General features: G+C 28.2%; 1 pseudogene; it reads right to left on the reverse strand.

Annotated features, from left to right (window-relative positions):
* Positions 1-10,851: 10,851 nt before the first annotated feature.
* Positions 10,852-18,251, reverse strand: LOC114186217 (annotated as a pseudogene).
* Positions 18,252-18,725: the final 474 nt, after the last annotated feature.

Here is an 18,725-nt window from a genome sequence, read left to right on the forward strand (position 1 = left end):
TTATTCCCATCTCTTTATAATAATAATAATAATAATAATAATAATAATAATAATAATAATAATAATAATAATAATAATAATAATAAGTAACAAAGATATGATTTTAAATTAAATATTTTTATTTTATTTCTCTTCACGAGAAACAAGTTGTATAAAAAAGAACAAACTGGTCGTGGCTGTTTTTTCCTTCTATCTACCACACACGGTGTTAAGTTCTGCTTGCTCGAATTCGACTAAGAAAGTCTAAGGGACGTTTCTCCCTGCACCTCCAAGACCTCTTCTGCACTCCCAAAATTTACTATTATACCCTTAATATTAGCTTAACTTTTTTGGGAAACGGAATACGAATTCCATTTCATAAAATTGTGAAACGAATTCTATAATTCATTTCAAAAAAAAATTCGAATTTTTTTGAAACGGATTACAGAATCCGTTTCATTATTTTATGAAACGGAATTCGTATTCCGTTTCCCAAATATTTTAATTTTTTTCTTGAAACAGCTTACGTAATCCGTTTCGTAAAGGTGTGAAACGGAATTTGAAATCCGTTTCACCAAGTTCCACGTCGTCGCTCTCAACCTCACCGGACTCAACCTCTCCGGGACTCTCTAGGGACTCTCTGCCGACATAGCTCACCTTCCATTCCTCTCCAATCTCTCGCTCGCCAACAATAAATTCTCCGGCCCCATCCCTCCGGCGCTCTCGTCCCTCTCTGCTCTCCGCCTCCTCAACCCCTCCAACAATGGCAATTTATGAAGATGACAGAGGGCACAATTCTTCGCATCCACCATTACCACCAAACTCTCTACATCCTCCCTGAACCTCCACCACCACAACCCATCCAAGCTCGCCCGCTACTTATGAAAAGGAATTCGTTTGTCTATATTTTCAAGATGTGGCAAGTAAGCACTGTTCTAGCTTCAATGTTTTGTTTTCCTATGTTAATGAATTGCAACTGCACTGGCAACTTCAACACCAATCCAATACCAGTATGCTTCAGGGAATATCCCTCTTGACTTCAACACCTTCACTCCTAATGGTTCTGTTGAATTTGGTGTAACCTTCCATGCAGAAATATTCACATATGGTCATCTAAAATAAAATTAAAACGGATATTAAGATCCGTTTTATAAATTTCTAAATTTTTGAAATGGATTTCAACCTCCGTTTCATATATTTATTTTAAAATATTTGTTAAAAAATATTAATATATTATTTTATTTTTAAAATATACATTAAATATGTAAATATGATTAAAATAAAAAATAATAAACTAAAAAAATAATTAAAATTCAAAAAGCATTATATTTAAAATAAAATTAAAATTTTCGTTCTTTTATCTAATTTAAAGTTTAATTATCATTTAGTTTTATTTATTTTTATAATTATATTTATTTTTCAAAAATTATATATATATATATATATATATATATATATATATATATATATATATTACTCTATTTTTAGATATATATTAAAATATATGAAAACATAATAAATAAACAAAACAAAAATTAAAAAATATATTTAAAATTTAAAAATCATATACTTTAAATAAATTAGAAAAAGTTATAATACAATGAATAATTTTCAATTTAAAGTTTAAGTATTTTTTAATTTAATTTCACGGATTGTGAAATCCGTTTCTTACAAAATGAAAAGAAAAATCAAAACGAATTGTGAAATCCGTTTCTTAAAATCTTGAAACGGATTTTGTCATCCGTTTTGGCACACATGGAATTGATATTCTTTGGGGGTATAGAGGCCTACAACAAAAACGAATTTGCTGACTGGTGCAGTAGTGCAATGCAGTTGATTTTTTTTTACTATTTTTTCTCTTTCTTTATTTAAGGATAAAATTGAAAATAAAGAAAATTTTTGAATTACACAGGAGAAATGCTTTGGGTGCCGGAAGAAACCCCCAAGTCTAAGACGGCCCCCGGCCCTTTATCTACCACTTATGTCCAATGGGATTGGATTTAAATCTTTTCGTGATCTCATTTCATCACAACATAAAGTAAAGGTTGACAAATAATCCAATGGACAACCTGTGACGATCACGTGTTTTCATCCTAAACCATCTAATCAACCACTAATTAATAGAGAATTTTTTATATATATAAATTTGACAAAATTTTTAAATAAAATTAAAATAGATTATTTTTTATTTTTTAATTAAAATGAAGTAGTAAAATAATATTTCTTTTATCTAAATAGGTAGATCGTGAAAGTTTGTAAAACAAAAAATTGTGTTAAACTTTCATTTTCCAATCGACAGAGTATAAGCTAAAATACTCAAAAATAGGACCTCGTGCTTATTCATTCACCACCAACCACACCGGTAAACGAGGATCTAATATATATATATATATATATATATATATATATATATATATATATATATATATATATATATATATATATATATATATATATATATATATATATATATAAGTATGTAAGAATATGGATGTAGCATGTTGAGCTCTATAAACAACGGCAAACTCAAAAGGATTATAAAAAATAAAATCTGCATGTATGCGAAGCAGAGAGAAGAGCACAGAAAAAATGAATAGTGAGTGAGAAGAGAAATAGTACCTGACAAAGCATTGAGTTCATTGAGACAAGTATTGAGGAAAGATGTGGTATTTGCAGAATCTGTTTGAGGATTTTGATTGCTTTCATGGCAGCGTAGGGTTTGGTCTTGGATGAGGGGAAAGTTAAGGTTATGGTTTAGTTGACGGTGGGCAGCATCCATTGGAACCCTTGTGATGAAAGAGTGAGAGTATTATAGGTTTGCAGTATTTTGCTTATAAATAAACGATAACACTGCTGTTCTCTTCTGCAAGTAATTCACTTGTTGTGATGACCGTTATAGAAAACTTCCCCGTACAAGACAAAAATAAAAGGCAAAGGGAATAAAATAGATTCTTTTTTATTAAATTAATAGTTTGATCATAATTTTAAAAACATCGTAGCTTTTGGATTTAAATATAGAAACTTCCTTTTATACTTTTTTCTTTGATTTTTTTTCTATGTATTTAATTTTTTTAATCATTATTTAAAGTTTATTACTATTCGAATCAACAAATTGTTGGTGATCACCGATCTCTAAAAAAATAATTATTGAAAAATATGTCTTACTAGTAATATGATAATAGAAAAATTAAACTAAATTGTAAAATAAAACTGAGTTTAGAAATAATTTTTGTAAAAGGTAAAATATTTACATAATTCTTATAATTAAAATATATGTATTTTTCGAGCACTAGAAACATCTTTAGTTCTAAAAATAAAAATTATAAGAAATAAAGAGGGGTTAGGTGCTACTTCTAATTGTGTTCAGGGGACTGTGAGTAGAGATGGCAAATAAACCCGTGCCCGTGGGTATCATCCGAACCCGTCTCCGTTTTGACGGAAAATCCCCGCTTTGACTGGGTATGGGTATGGGTATGGGTAATACCCGAAATTTTCAACTAGGGATGGGGATGGGGATGGGGATATATATATACCCGCCCAAATACCCGTCCCCGCTTAAATTACTAAACTATTTATAATTTATTAAATAATCTAAAAAATATATATAAATAAATAATATATTTACACATAAAATATAATATAATATAATATAATATAATATAGTATATATACATATAAATAAAATATACTTTTATATATATATATATATATATATTTACACATATACATGTAATATAATATAATATAATATAATATAATATAATATACATATAATATATATACATAATAATATAATATAATATATACGTATAAAACAAATTAATCATTTAACTAGTGAGATCTTTTATAAACAAATTTATAACATTAAAAATTTATAAAAATTTGAAAGAAATATATATATATATATATATATATATATATATAAAAGCATAAAATATCTACGCATATATATATATAATATATATACATAATAATATAATATATATTATTATATTTATATTATTATATAATATAATATAATATATACTTAAAATAAATATATATCTATAAAAATATATATATATATATATATATATATATATATATATATATATATAAACATAAGATATCCACACATATAATATATATACATAGTAATAATAATATAATATATAATATAATATAATATATATAAATAATTATATATATATATAAACATAAGATATCTACACATATAATATATATATATACATAGTAATATAATATATAATATAATATAATATAATATAATATAATATATATATATATATATATATATATATATATATATATATAACATATTTCTCATTCTCTTTGTTTTTTGTTATACACTTTGTTTACTCTCTCAATTGTTTGGTTTGCTTTTCAAGATTTAATTTTGAAGGTAATTTTTCTTCTTCTTATTACATAATTTTTACTCTCTGTACATGGTTATGTTCAAATAGGTGTTCCTCAATTTCATTCTATGAAATAATTTTTAGGTTACACATTTGATTATCTTTATTTATTTATTTATTTTCATGAAAATGTTTGACTCTTATTTTGTAGCTCTTCTTTTTGTTACTTTGGTTATACACTTTTTTACTCTCTTTTAATTGTTTGGCTTGGTCTTTAAGGTTTAAGCAGATCTTCAAGGTACTTTTCCTTTTATCATAATCTTAATTATACATTTTTTTTCCGTTATGTTATGTTCAAATGGATATTCTCAAATTTGGGTCACACATTTAATTATCTTTACTCCTTTATGATAATTTTATTTATTATTTATTTTTTGTTTCATGATAATGTTTAATTCTCAATTTTAAGTGCTCAATTGCATAAATCCTTAATTTAATTCAAAATCAAAAGATGAAGAATCTATGTTTAAATTTGAATTATTATTAATTTAATTTTGTTATTTGTGCTATTTCGTTTAAGTGGTATAATATAAATTTTTAATAGTATAAAAAATATTTGAAATATTTTTAAACTTGATTATTGGTTTTCCTTTTATATTTTGTTAAAAAAGAAATTAACCTTTTTACTTTGTTTGATTTTTTTTTGTTACATATGTTAGTTTCTAGAGAAAATGAGCACAGGAGATCAAGATTTGCAGGTACCAAGTCCACCACAGTGTTCACAACAACCAACTCCCTTTCAAAGTTCCAATAATGACAGTCAATCTCCATTGAATCCATCTACTCAAATTTATTAATATTTTTTGTTAGTATTTTTTGTGAATTCTCATCTAATATTCTACATTTGGTGTTTGTAGGTGTTAAAAAATTAAAAGGAAAAGATGTTCTCATGAGTGAAAATGAATCTGATGAAGAAGGTACATTATATTCTAGTAATTAAAATTTTCAATTTCAATTATTATATCATATCTAATTTTTCATTTTTTTTTCTATGTGTAGGTGGATCGAATGCAAATGAAACCACTGATCATTTGTAAAATTAATAAATATTTTGGTTATTATAAAATTTTAGTAATGTGTAATTTTTTAGCTTTTATATAATTATTTGAATTTTATTTAGTTGTTATTTGATACTTTAATTTGAGATTTATACTATTATAATATTTTTCTTAATATTTGACATCATGAAAATCAAAAAGAGTATGTTATTTTAATATTGAATATTTTGATAGTATCATGATTCCGTTGGTGTGATTTTTAAATTTTTTTTATAAAAAATATTTAATTGATATATGGAACAATAAAAAAATGGGTATGGGTATGGGTATAAGAAAATACCCGTTACCCGGTAGGGATGGGGATGGGTCAAAAGTTGTATACCCGTTGGGTTTGGGGATAGGGATGGGGATGAATTTTTATTATGGGGATGGGGATGGGATCATGATACCCGTACCCGCCCCGCCCCTGCCATCCCTAACTGTGAGGCTGCGTTCAAATTCGTTGTCGGTGACTTGGTTGAAGAATCAACTCATTTCTCTTCGAAATATCTAAATGGTATATTTGGTTTAAGAGGAAAAATGGTAGAGGGACAAAATTTTAATAGTTTTCTATTGTTAAAAGTAGAAGGGAAAACTCCATATAAAATTATACAAATAACCAAAATAAAAAAGTAGATGTAGAATAAAGGGATTTTTTTTCCTTTATTAAACTTCCTTATGGTGTTTTCTTTAAAAAGATTAGAAGAAAAGAACATGTGTGACATTCCATATTTATAATTCTGATAATATATTATCCAAATATATTTTAAGGTTTATAAAATATAGTAATAAAATAATAATAATAATAATAATAATAATAAATTATTTGAAAACTTGTATGTAATATTAAATATTATTGTGTAAAGTATATCATCACAAGATTTTCAAATCAAATTAAATTGGTAAGTTAACCATCGTCTTGAAAATATCTCCCTCTCTATATTTGTATATTCAATTCAATCTCAAATTCATACATTTTTACATGTTTTTTATCTCAACAAATTTAAAGAAACTATATTATATTTCTTAGGTATGAAAACTTTTGAACTACTTATGATGTTTTCTAAGGGTTGTCATTGCAGATGATAAGTTTGCGTTCTGAACACCATCCAAAATTACGAACATCTAGACACAATTTTATAATATCTGAAAACATAATGCTAATATAAAAGTTTGATGCATCAACACAAGGAAAATATAAATTAATACGGAAAATTTTTGTTGTACTGTAATTTAATATTTAAAATTTAGAAATATAGTTTGAGTGTTAAATTGTTTACATGTGTAAATTTATTTGCAAATACATTTTGCGATATAATAAATTTCTGACTAATTTATTTCTTAAATTTAATTGCTCTTAAGAAACACTAGTGCAGAATCGTGTTTTTACATCGCCTTATAGGTCTCGGTTATTGTAAAACCGAAACCTATAAGGACGCGGTGACATTTTTGAAAATTTTTAAATTTTTTTGTCTCGGGTCCCAATCCAACCGAAGCCTATAAGGACTTTTATGATTCAGTTATCACTCAACTGAGACCTATAACGCGTCAGAGTTACCCAAATTTTCAATGCCACTGACAGCAGAGGCTTTGGCCTCGGGTGGAATAGGATCGAGACCTATTCCACTTTATGCCTCGGTTATTAATTGAACCGATGCCATATCCCTTATTTAGATTTCCAAATTCGCGAACCAACATTGTTCATCTTCGTCCCAAACTCGAAGTTGTTGTTCCTCTCTGCGCGAACTCCACCACACTCCGTCACACCATTGCGCCACCGTCCACCACAGCCACTACTATGCTCTGACGAAGGTTGTCACTGCTCCGTGCCACTTTGTTGTGGCATTGTGGCTATACGTCAACGGTGCAGGAAGGTGGGTTCCTTCCAGCGAGTTCGTGTTCGTGGCGGAGAAGAATGAGGTCCTACGCAATTCAGTGGTTGCTGACACAATGGTTTGATACGGTTGCTCCGATGAAGGTTCGAAGGTGCTGTTGTGGAGGAACTCTGGTTCGTTCCAACACCTCAGTTGTGCTTTGAGGTTTCATGTTGGTGGCAGATGACTCATGTTATTAAATTAGTTATTTATTTGGGTGGTATTGTGTGGAAGAATGTGATAGGACAAATTTATGGGTTTACTTACAAATCCTTTTAGTTGATTTGGGAGAGAGAGAAAAAAATACCAATTTGATAAGTAAGTTGATTAACCCATCTCATCAAGGATGAAAATATTTGAGTGGATGAAGTATGATTTTACGATTTTGTCCATTCACGTGCCATTAAACTTCGATGTGAGAGTGTTGTAGTGTGTGTTGTACGAAGTGTGAGAGTGAGAGCACGGATTATCTAACCGGTGCTGGTATGTGTAGTTGTGGTCTGTGTTGTGTGGAGTGTGTAAGAGTAGGAGAGCACGGATTAGCTAACCAGTGCTAGTATGTGTTGTGTGAAAGAGAATGAGAAAGCAATGATTAGCTAACCAGTACTAGTGTGTGTTATATAGAGTTTGTGAAGGCAACCAATATATATATATATATATATATATATATATATATATATATATATATATATATATATATATATATATATAATGTAGAGTGTGGGAACTTAGAGACACTTAAACATGTAGACTTTAATGAGTTTTTAAAAATATGAAATTAAAAAGGTTTATTTTTATATTTAATTGTTTTATAAAATGTAATATTTTTAAAAAATAATGTCTTTGGAGTGCTTCTCCTGTATTTTCTAGAAAATTATGCTAACAAATAAAATGCTAAATTAGTTTTATTAGATAATTTAATATCGTATAATTAGAAATATCATAAAAACAAAAAAAAAATACGATTTTACTTTTAAAAAATTTATATAAATACCTTAGAAAACATAAGACTAACCATTATCTAAACCGGTTTTAGAATAAGAATAATGATTATCAAGATTTATAATTGTAAAAATCCTTATTTCTTAATATTAAAGAAAATTGGTATATTTATCCTTTCCGTACACAATTGGTTTTTAAATAGTTTTTTAATAATAGTGTATACGGTAAAATTATTTGTTACTTAATTTGTAATTTTTGTATTAGAAATGCATGAAATACACATTCATGAAAATTAATAATACTCCTAATACTAATTATTAATTCTCCAATCTTTAAAATTATGTTATCAACATAAAAAACTACAAGAATTGTATATAAAGTTTGAAACAAATATGAGAATAAGAAGTTTTCATTTGGAAAATTATCTTTTTTGACAAAAAAAATTGACAAACTTAAAAAAGTTTCTATAAATGGAATTAAAGTAAATTAAATTTTATTTTTAATTAAAATAAAATAATAAAATATTATCTTTTTACCTATTTTGTCAAACTTTGTTAAAAATCACTTTGTCAACCAATAAAAGTTTTTTTTTCATTTATCTCAAATGAATGTGTTACATGAAAGGTCCAATTATTATTATAATAGTATATTGCAAATAAATATATGAGAGATGAAATTTATAAATAGAAGTTAAAAGTTTTCAAGCTTCCACTTGATTAAAAAAAAAATTCTGACTAAATTATTTCTAAAAGGAGATGAGATTTTGACGATGGAAACTCAGTAAATTAAGATTATGACGAACCGGGAGAGTTAAAGATTAAATTGGACACGTTAAAACATGGATTTGGGTTGATTTTCTAAAAGCTATTTGCATTGATTGAGTTGTTAGAAAAGAATTTAGTAAAAAGTGTACTTCGAGTATAAAAGATACATATATTTAGGGATCGAATCAATTAAGAAAAGAAAATTATAAATTATAAATAAAATAGAAAAAACCTAGATAAATAAAAGACGCCATAAATTAATGTTTGATAAGATTGCGAGATGCAGGAAAACTCCTAAAAAAGATAACCTGAGTTTATTTTTTGCAAGTGTTATACTCTATGCTGAACTCTCAAATGTTTATAAATACAAAATAAGTTGTGGGTTTTGGGAGTACAACTATAATGTTAATATGATTATTTTAAGACTCCAGACATGTGATACATGTATTCATTCAACTTGGTCTCTTCAGGATGCGGAATCTTCCATTGGACCTTCAAAAGATGAATTTTTGTGTTGCGATGTTTTAACCTTTCTAAGGCTTTGTTGGTTCGAACAGATAATAACAATACACTGATTTACGAAGTTGGATGTAAAATATTTTGCATGTTCTCGTTAAATGATTCAAGCAGAAAAGTAAAAATAGATTTGTGCCTCTTCTACTAAAATCCATCCATTCGTGAAGATATGAACAAATTTAAACTTACTTTACTTTTATGTCTTTTTTATATTATATATAATTATTAATCATAATATATTATAATTAATTATTATTACTATTATATTGTTTATTATTATATATATAACCGATTTTATATATAATAAATAATATATATAATAATAATTAATAATAATAATATATTTATATAAAATAATTAATAATATATGTAGTAACTAATAACATATTTGTATATAATAATATGTATAATAATTAAATATAATTATTATATTGTTAAATTTTAATATTTTTAATTCATCTAATAATTATTTAATTTTATTTTTACCATCAAGGATATTTTAGTAATTTTCAAATTTTTATCTATTAAAACTTTTTTTTAATTTATTACATCAATCAAATCACTCACTAACTTTTACAAAATGTTGTGTTCATTTGAGATAGAGTGGCAAAGCGAAGATGAATTATGAAGTTAATTTCGCTTGGTAGGTTTTAAGAGAAAAGACATAGAGGTGATCAGGGGGATGGAGAAGGATTGCAATCTCCCCACTTATGCGCTGATTTGAGTGGATTCACCGACTTAATGACAATTTTACCCATCCATCGTGTGGGGGAGCTGAACATAGAGAGCTGAGTGTGCTTAAACAAGGGATCCGGTCCCACAAAGGATCTATGTTAACAAAGAAAGTGAGATATTCGATCCCCATTTGAATGGATCAGATCAATAGCTTGAGGGATTCGATACATTGGAATTGGCTTGTTGAGGGATTCAATCTCATTTTGAATGGATTGGATATGGGGTGAGGGATTGAATCCCATATCATGAAATGTATCTGTTAGTTGGTTAAAGTTGAGAGAATTCTATCCATGTGCTTAGTTTATGAATACTGTTTTTTTTTTTTTACTAATACAAATATTAATATATACTACTTATTAAATTAAGGACAAAATGGTAATCTCATTTATACTTCTATTAAAACATATTTTTTAATAAATCACATCAATCAAATCTTTCACAAACTTTCACAAAATTTATTTCTAAATTTATTCATAATCAATTCTAAATCCCTTAAAAAAAATACATAATTCCATCTTAAATCTACTTAAACCTATCCACTCTCTCAAGTGAATTCACTCAAAAAAACACACATATTCATCAACTCAAATCAACACAAATCTATCTTTAGACTCTCTCTTAAATCTATCCTAGCGAACAAAGCTTAATACGCATGTGAAAAAATACTTATTTTTTTCTGGAAATTTTGTAGTCAAGAGAGCGGATCACTGCATTGTCCTTCCCAAATTTTGGACTATTTCCACGAGAGAGATGTAGGTCCCAGAAATTTCCATTACAATAGCTGCAATTATTATTATCACTATGGCTACCGTCTCATACCCAAATTTCTTGTAAGTGCCCGAAATCTTCAAGTAGCACAAGCATGGAAGCAGAACAGAAGCTGTGACACTTAGAAAGGCTCCAACCAGGGACATGAGAGACCCAAAGAAAGGGATAGCAAGGGCAACAACGGTGCTGCTCAATACCAACACTGTGCCTAGTAAGATGCTCGTCACCCTATTCTTGTACGTCTTTGGAAGCAAGTCTTTCAAAGCGTTCGTAATCGGTGTTGCCATTAAAGCAAACTTGGATATGGGATTCACCAAGGTTGTTTATATTGCTAATTTTGAGCTAACTTTGTCTAGAGGCAGGTTCAATGTTACTTGTGATTCAACCTCATCACCAAACATTAAATAAGCCTCAATAGCCATGGATGCATAACCCACAGTGGTTAAGAGAAAACATATAAGTAGGACCTGCAATGTTTAGAAAAGTGAAATTCATTAATTACATAGAAAAGGCAAAAAAGTAAAAGATACAATCTTTACTTAAATATAGGACAATATTGACCACTTTAATTCAAATCAAACATGAGTACTTACGTTAGAGAACTGATGTTTGTTTTTCATGGAATTGTATAATGTGGGAAAGACAGGATGTGCGCAATAACAAAAGGCATACAAGCTAACAGCTGTGGGGAGAGCATTCCAATGCACAAGAGTTCCTTTATGATGAAAACCAACTCCATCAAATGTTGCAGTCCATGTTATTGAAAGGATGATGAGAAGAGAAGCAAAAACTCCACTTGCAGATACATAAGAGAGTAGACTCAAGTTATCCAACCAAACTGTGGGCAAGATGATAAGGGCAACCATTATCACAAATAATTGCTTCCCACCAATTGTTAAGCCTGCTATCTGAACCTCCCCAATGGGGAACATGTTACTCAAGTTATCACCTTCTAGAATCAAGAATCCTATTGAAACAAGATATAGTTCCGTGTACATGGATACTGACACTATTAGTCTCCCTGTCTTTCCAAATGCAAGTTCACCTATATCAGGGTAGGTTTTGATATTCGTATTCATATCCATGCATCTTTTAATCAGAAGACCCGTGTAAAATGCAGCAGCGGCAATAGAAAACAGAAGAGCCAAGCTTAACCAGCCTCCTGATGCAAGAGCGTACGGAACTGAGAGTATGCCCACGCCTGGAAATTAAACCAAAATCGCACACAAAACATTAGCCTTGGATTATGTTTATACATATAACAGAAACAAATTATTTCAATAAGTTGAAGTGGGATATCTCTTAAGTCCATTAAGGTAGGTACGAAAGAAGGATTGGAGGAAAGTTGTTTTGACATTCTTAACAAAATCACATACAATGGTTGATGAGAGAGGGTGTTGATATTTTTCTACGTAAGAAGTTTGAATTTGGAATGGATTGAATTTGCTCTCAGAATTGGTGTAATAAATACATAAAAATTTGAAGTTGTTTTCATTGTTCAAAAGGTCACAAAAACGTTTATGTGCAAAATAGGGCAAAACAATACGAAACATCGTGGAAAAAAATAATACGTGAACAGTAAAAAATAAATTGCAACGAATGGACAACCGTTCGAAATTTTACTATGAATATCAAATGATATGATTCCAAATTGAAGAGATATAAATATTTAGGGATTGGAATCAATTAAAAAAAAATGGGAATTATAAATAAAACAGAGAAAACTTTCTCATCACCAACTTGTCTTTTAACTCTTTAAGGAATATGCATCCCATGTGAAACAATACCTTTTTTTCTTTTGGAAAGTTATAGTCAATAGAGTGGACCACTCCATTGTCCTTCACAAATTTATAGTCAAGAGAGTCAAACTCAAGCAAGTCGATCAAGTTCAATCTTAATCGAAATTAGGCTAAATTCAACTAAGTTGATCCCGATTTATATTTGACTGAATTCGGTCAAATCATCCTTAATCTAAATTCAACACTTCCATTAGTCAAAGGTTGAACGGACCGAATCGAGTCAATAGTCGAGATGAGTCGACCCGAATCGAAGGATGAGATGGGCTAGTCTGAGCTGAAAGTCGAGAGAGGTCGACCCAAACCAAAGATTGAGATTGGTCGATCCGAGTCGAAGGTCAAGACAAGCTGACCCAAATTGAAGGTCGAAACCGTTGGCCCGAGTAGAAGTTCAAGACTAGTGCAACCTGAGCTTAAGTTTGAGACTAGTCGGCCTGACTTAGGCCTAAGGTCGACTCGGGCTGAAGTTCGAGACGTGTCGGCCTAGGCCAAAGGTCAAGATGGGTCGACCCGAGAAAAAAGGTCGACCCTATCCAATTTTGTTGTAGGTTGAGACAAGCCTATTTAGACTGAAAGTCAAGACGGGTCATCCTAAACTAAAGGTTTAATAATATATTTTAAAAAATTAATATTTTGTTACGTTTAAAAAAGAAAGTCCATGGCTTGGCTTGGCATTAATCCACAAGGCTTTTAAGAGTATTTTGGCCCTGTGAGCCTTTATAATGGAGTGGATTTGATCTTGTGGGCTTTTTTGGCCCAAGCCACATGAGTCAGGAACAAGCCCTTGGAGTGGGCGAAATTGACAACTCCAATTATATTGCCTTAGACATTATTTTATAAACTCAAAATTATTAGTATCAAAAAATAAAATTGATAATTGATTTTTAAATCAAAGTTTAAATTGATCTTTAATATTAGTTACTAATGTTTTGGCTACTAACTATTATTAGTATCTATTGTTAATTAGATATTATTTTATAATCCAATATAATAAATAGCTAAAATATTGATAGCTAACGTTAGAGACCAATATTTAAACTCTGATTAACAAATCAATTATAATTTTTTATTAATAATAGAGAATATACCAAGGACTTATAGTTTATAAAAAAGTGTCTAACTTAGTCCATAATGACTAATTATTTTTTCTCTCTAAATTACTTGTTATCGAACGATTTTCTCGTAGTGAGCTTTCTAGGGTGAGGAATTGAGAACTGTAATAAACTTGATTAACTTTTCTCATTCTATTCCTCTTGAGGGTGGCGTCCTTAAGCGACTGTGAAAGGGGAAAAATGTTTCCTATAGTCATTTGAGAGTGTTTGGTTGTAAAACATTTATTCATATCCCTAGAGATTGATCTAATAGTTTGCTGGTAAGTCTAAACAGTGCATTCCTAGATTATGGTCATGATGATTTTAGTTACAAATTTTGGGATCTGAGTTATAAGAAAATTGTTAGAAGGGGAGATGTTATTTTTTTTCTTGGAAATCAAACCATTGAAGATATTAACAAGAAAGAGAATTTAAAATAGGTTACTCATGGGTGCAATGATGTTGACTTAGAACCTCTTGCCATAGTTGCTAATGACCATGGGAGATGTGAATTCAGATTTGAAAAATGTAGTTGATTTGCCTGAGAATCAAGTTAATGAACCAATTAAACTAGTTTGTCTTAAACCACCTATGGAGTCTCTTTTGAGAATATCAACTAGAGAGAGACATCCTTCACAAAATACATCCCTGGTGAGTTTGTTTTGTTGGCAAGGAGAGCCTGGAAGTTATAAAGAAACTATGTCGCATTAAGAAAAAGACAAGGGGTAAAAAATCATGCAAAAGGAAATAAAATCCTTACACAAGATTCATACCTTTGAATTGGTGAAAAGTATTGAGAAATAAATCAATGTCTAAATTGAAATTGGAAAAGAATAACTCAAACTAAGGTATAAGGAAATGTTGGTTGTAAAGGACTTTAGTGATAGTTTTCCATTTGAGCTTGCTCCTTATGTGGTTGCATAATGGATGGAATGAGTGGAAGCAAGAAGCTAAGTTGAGAGAAACTTGTTGTAATAAGAAACACATTTATAAGTAAGACTAATGTCGTTAGTATTCTACTTTCTTCCTTTATATTGATTATAATTTCTTTCATTTACTTTTTTCTTTTTGTTCATTTTTCTTTTAAGTTAATTTTTTCAATCTTTTTACTCAATTTCCTATGTTTCCTTTCCTACCCACAACGTCTATTTTTTGTTACTAAAAGTAGAGGACAACAAAAAATAAAAGGTAAAAGCTATGATGCACGAATACGATACGTATATCGGTACGACACATATCCGATACGTTAATATATTTATTTTGAAAATAATAGGACACTATACGTGATAGATACGCGATATATGAATATTAAAAAAATTGGTACAATAATTCTTAAAAACATAATAAATATATGATTGTTATTGTGTTAATCCAAATTAAAACTATATTTACTAAATTTATCAACATAAAAAATATAAATAATTGTCATTTATGATGCACGAATACGATACATGTATCAGATACGACACATATCCAATACGTCGATACGTTTATTTTGGAAATAATAGGATACGATACGTGATAGATACACGATATATGAATATTGAAAAATTGGTACAATAATTCTTAAAAACATAATAAATGTATAACTGTTATTGTGTTAATCCAAATTAAAACTATATGTACTAAAGTTATCAACAGAAAAAATATAAATTATTGTCATTATAAAAGTATCACTATAAGAAAACTCTTAAACAATGACTAATTTTAGTAATTAAAAATATGTTAGAGACCAATTTATAGATTAATTATTTTGGTAGTCAAAACCTTGGTAGTTTATGTTAGTGACCAATTTAGAAACCAATTATTTTGGTAGTTAATGTTAGTGACCAATTTAGAAATCTATTCATAATAAAAAGTATTTTAATTATCAATTTAGAGATTAATTATAATTTTTTGGAACTATTTTAGTTACCAATAATTTTTAGTTTTTAAGTTGATACTTAAATTGGACACTATATAGTGACTAATTATTTTTGTTACTAAAATTGATCATTATTCAAAGATTTTCTTATATTATACTATGACTTTGTAAATTAGATACTTCATTAATAAGGTATCGATAAAGTATCTTAAAATATCAGATACGGATACGTGTCGGACACGGATACGTTATCCAAGTTAAAGTATCGGTACATCATACGGTAAAAGCAATAAAATATAACATTTTAACATAGTAAAAGTAGAAAGAAATTTTTGAAAATACAAGAGTAGTTAATCTAAGCAACTCTCCACTTTTATCACTTTATCATTCCCACTTTTTTATATAATAATAATAATAATATAACCAATAAAATTATTATTTTTAAATTAAATATTTTGTATTCAATGAAAAGAACTTTTATATCAATCTACCAAACATTGTGTTAAGTTGTGCATGCGAACGTAATTCAAACAGGGAAAGTCCGCCAGGATTTTACCTTCCACTTATGTCCAATGGGATTGGATATGAATCTTTTCGTGATCTCATTTTATTACAGAAAAAAAAAAGGTTGACAAATAATCCAACGGACAACAGGTGCTTTCCTCCTAAACCATCTAATTAAGGACTAATCAATAAATTATAACCTAAATATAGGGCCGGACAAAATTAACCTTATTATACTAAATTATAGTTAATTAGATTATAATAAACTAAAATAAACCGAATCATTTGGAATAATAATTGTACTTAACTGTACTGTTTTAAGCTGCAGTTTTAAATAATTGAACTTATATTAGTTAATTATTAACCGAACTGAACTTCTCTTTTATTTTTTCCTTTCTCTTTTACAGAGAAACTGACACTTTTGTTTGATCTGTATAAAAATAAAAATATTTTCTTCTAACTAGATTTTATGGGCTAATTCTTGTGAGACCTCTATATTTCTCATAAATATAAAACTTATGATTTTTCCTTTCTCAAATATGTAATATTTATAATTTAGAAAAAATATTAAATTATATAATTAGAAAAAAAATTAAATCATATAACTAGAAAGTTATTTATTTTTTACTTTCAGACATAATTATAAAATTATAAATATCTTTTAAATTGTATAATAAAAAGAAAAAAGTAATTTATGTATTATAGAATTTTATAATCCAATTTATTTTTTTGTTGTACCTTATTTTCGATCTCAATCAATTAATTCACTAATTCTTTATTCGTTTATATGTGCACTCATCCAAGCAAATCACAAACAACAGTGGGTTATTTTGGTTTTAAAATTATATAATTAAAATTTATTCTATTACTTTTTAAAATGTTTAATTTTAGATTATACTTGAAAACAAAAAACAACTTTTTATTTTATGATTTATTTTTTATTTTTAGACTATACAAATGATAAAGTAATAAAAAACAACTTATATTTGAAGATGTATTTTTGAGTAGAGATAAATCTTTTTTATCTACTTAGTTTTATGTTATTTTTTAGTTGATGAGAAACTTATATTACGAATGAAGTGGGTAAATACTACCTTTTATAGTTTTTAATTGAGATGCAATGTTAGTTGAATAATATAGTTAAACAATTCAAAAATAGTACATAACTAGTTTGGTTCAAGAATATTACGGTCCGGTTCAAAATTAATGTAGTTTGATTAAAAAATAGTATACTTCAGTTCAAAAAAAAGTAATTAAGTTCAAAAACAGTGTAATTTAGTTAAAAAGGAGTGTAATTCAATTCAAAAATAATGCAGTTTGAAAAAAAGTTTAGTTCACATTTCAGTTTATATTACAATTCAGTTCAATTCAGTTTGTTAGAATAAAAAACAGTTCAGTTCAGTACAGTTTTTTCTGAACTGTTTTTCAGTCTAATACAACTTAAGTGAACCATTTTTTAGTTTAATTCAATTTTTAATGGTTCACTACAGTTAAGTATAATTTGGCCAGTCCTACATAAATATAGTCACTTTGTCTTTCTGGACAACGGTCAGGAAGACATCCTGGTGTTCATTCCCTCATTATTCTGGTAAAACGAGACTATGAATCGTCAAAATTTCTGGTTCTGGTAATATATGTATATATGTGTGTGTAACAGGTTGAGTTCCATTAAGAAAACGGTAAACTCGAAAAAAATTACAAAAAACCAAATCTGCATGCATGTATGCGAAACGGAGAGGAGGGCAGAAAAATAAAATTGAATGAGGTTATGATATACAGAATATAGTGAGTGAGAAGAAGAGAAATAAATACCTGACAAAGTATTGAGCCCATTGAAACAAGTGTTGAGGAAAGATGTGGTGGCATCTGTTTGAGGATGTTGGTTCCGTTCAAGGCAGCGTTGGGTTTGGTCTTGGATTAGGGGAATGTTAAGGTTAAGGTTTAGGTCACATTGGACAACAACCATTGTAACCGTTGCGAAGAAAGAGTGTGAGTATTTAGTTTACGGCCTACACTGTTATAATATATAGCACAGCACCTTCAACTTATTTATATCCCCACTCTGACGGATCTTGACCAAAATTTTTGGAGGAGTCATAATAATATATTTAATATTTTTGTCATTAATTCAATGAAATTTAATACATAATTTAGTATAACTATAACTATAAAAGAAATTACACAAATCTAAATAATTGTCATTTGTTTTTTCATATTTTTGAACTTATCAAATAATTGAATTATAATTAAAATTTTTAGATATTTTTTTCCAATGTAAATAACCAAAATATTTATTTTTCATTTTACTAATGTGCATATATTGATTCAAAAGTCATCACAAGCTTTCATTTCATCATCATTATGCTTATGCGATGAGCAACCTCATCGTCTTGTTTTCATCTTCCCTTCTTTTTTATCAATTTCAAAAAATGAATTTATT

Source organism: Vigna unguiculata, chromosome 5 (assembly GCF_004118075.2).
Source record: "Vigna unguiculata cultivar IT97K-499-35 chromosome 5, ASM411807v1, whole genome shotgun sequence".
Classification (NCBI taxonomy): Eukaryota; Viridiplantae; Streptophyta; class Magnoliopsida; order Fabales; family Fabaceae; genus Vigna; species Vigna unguiculata.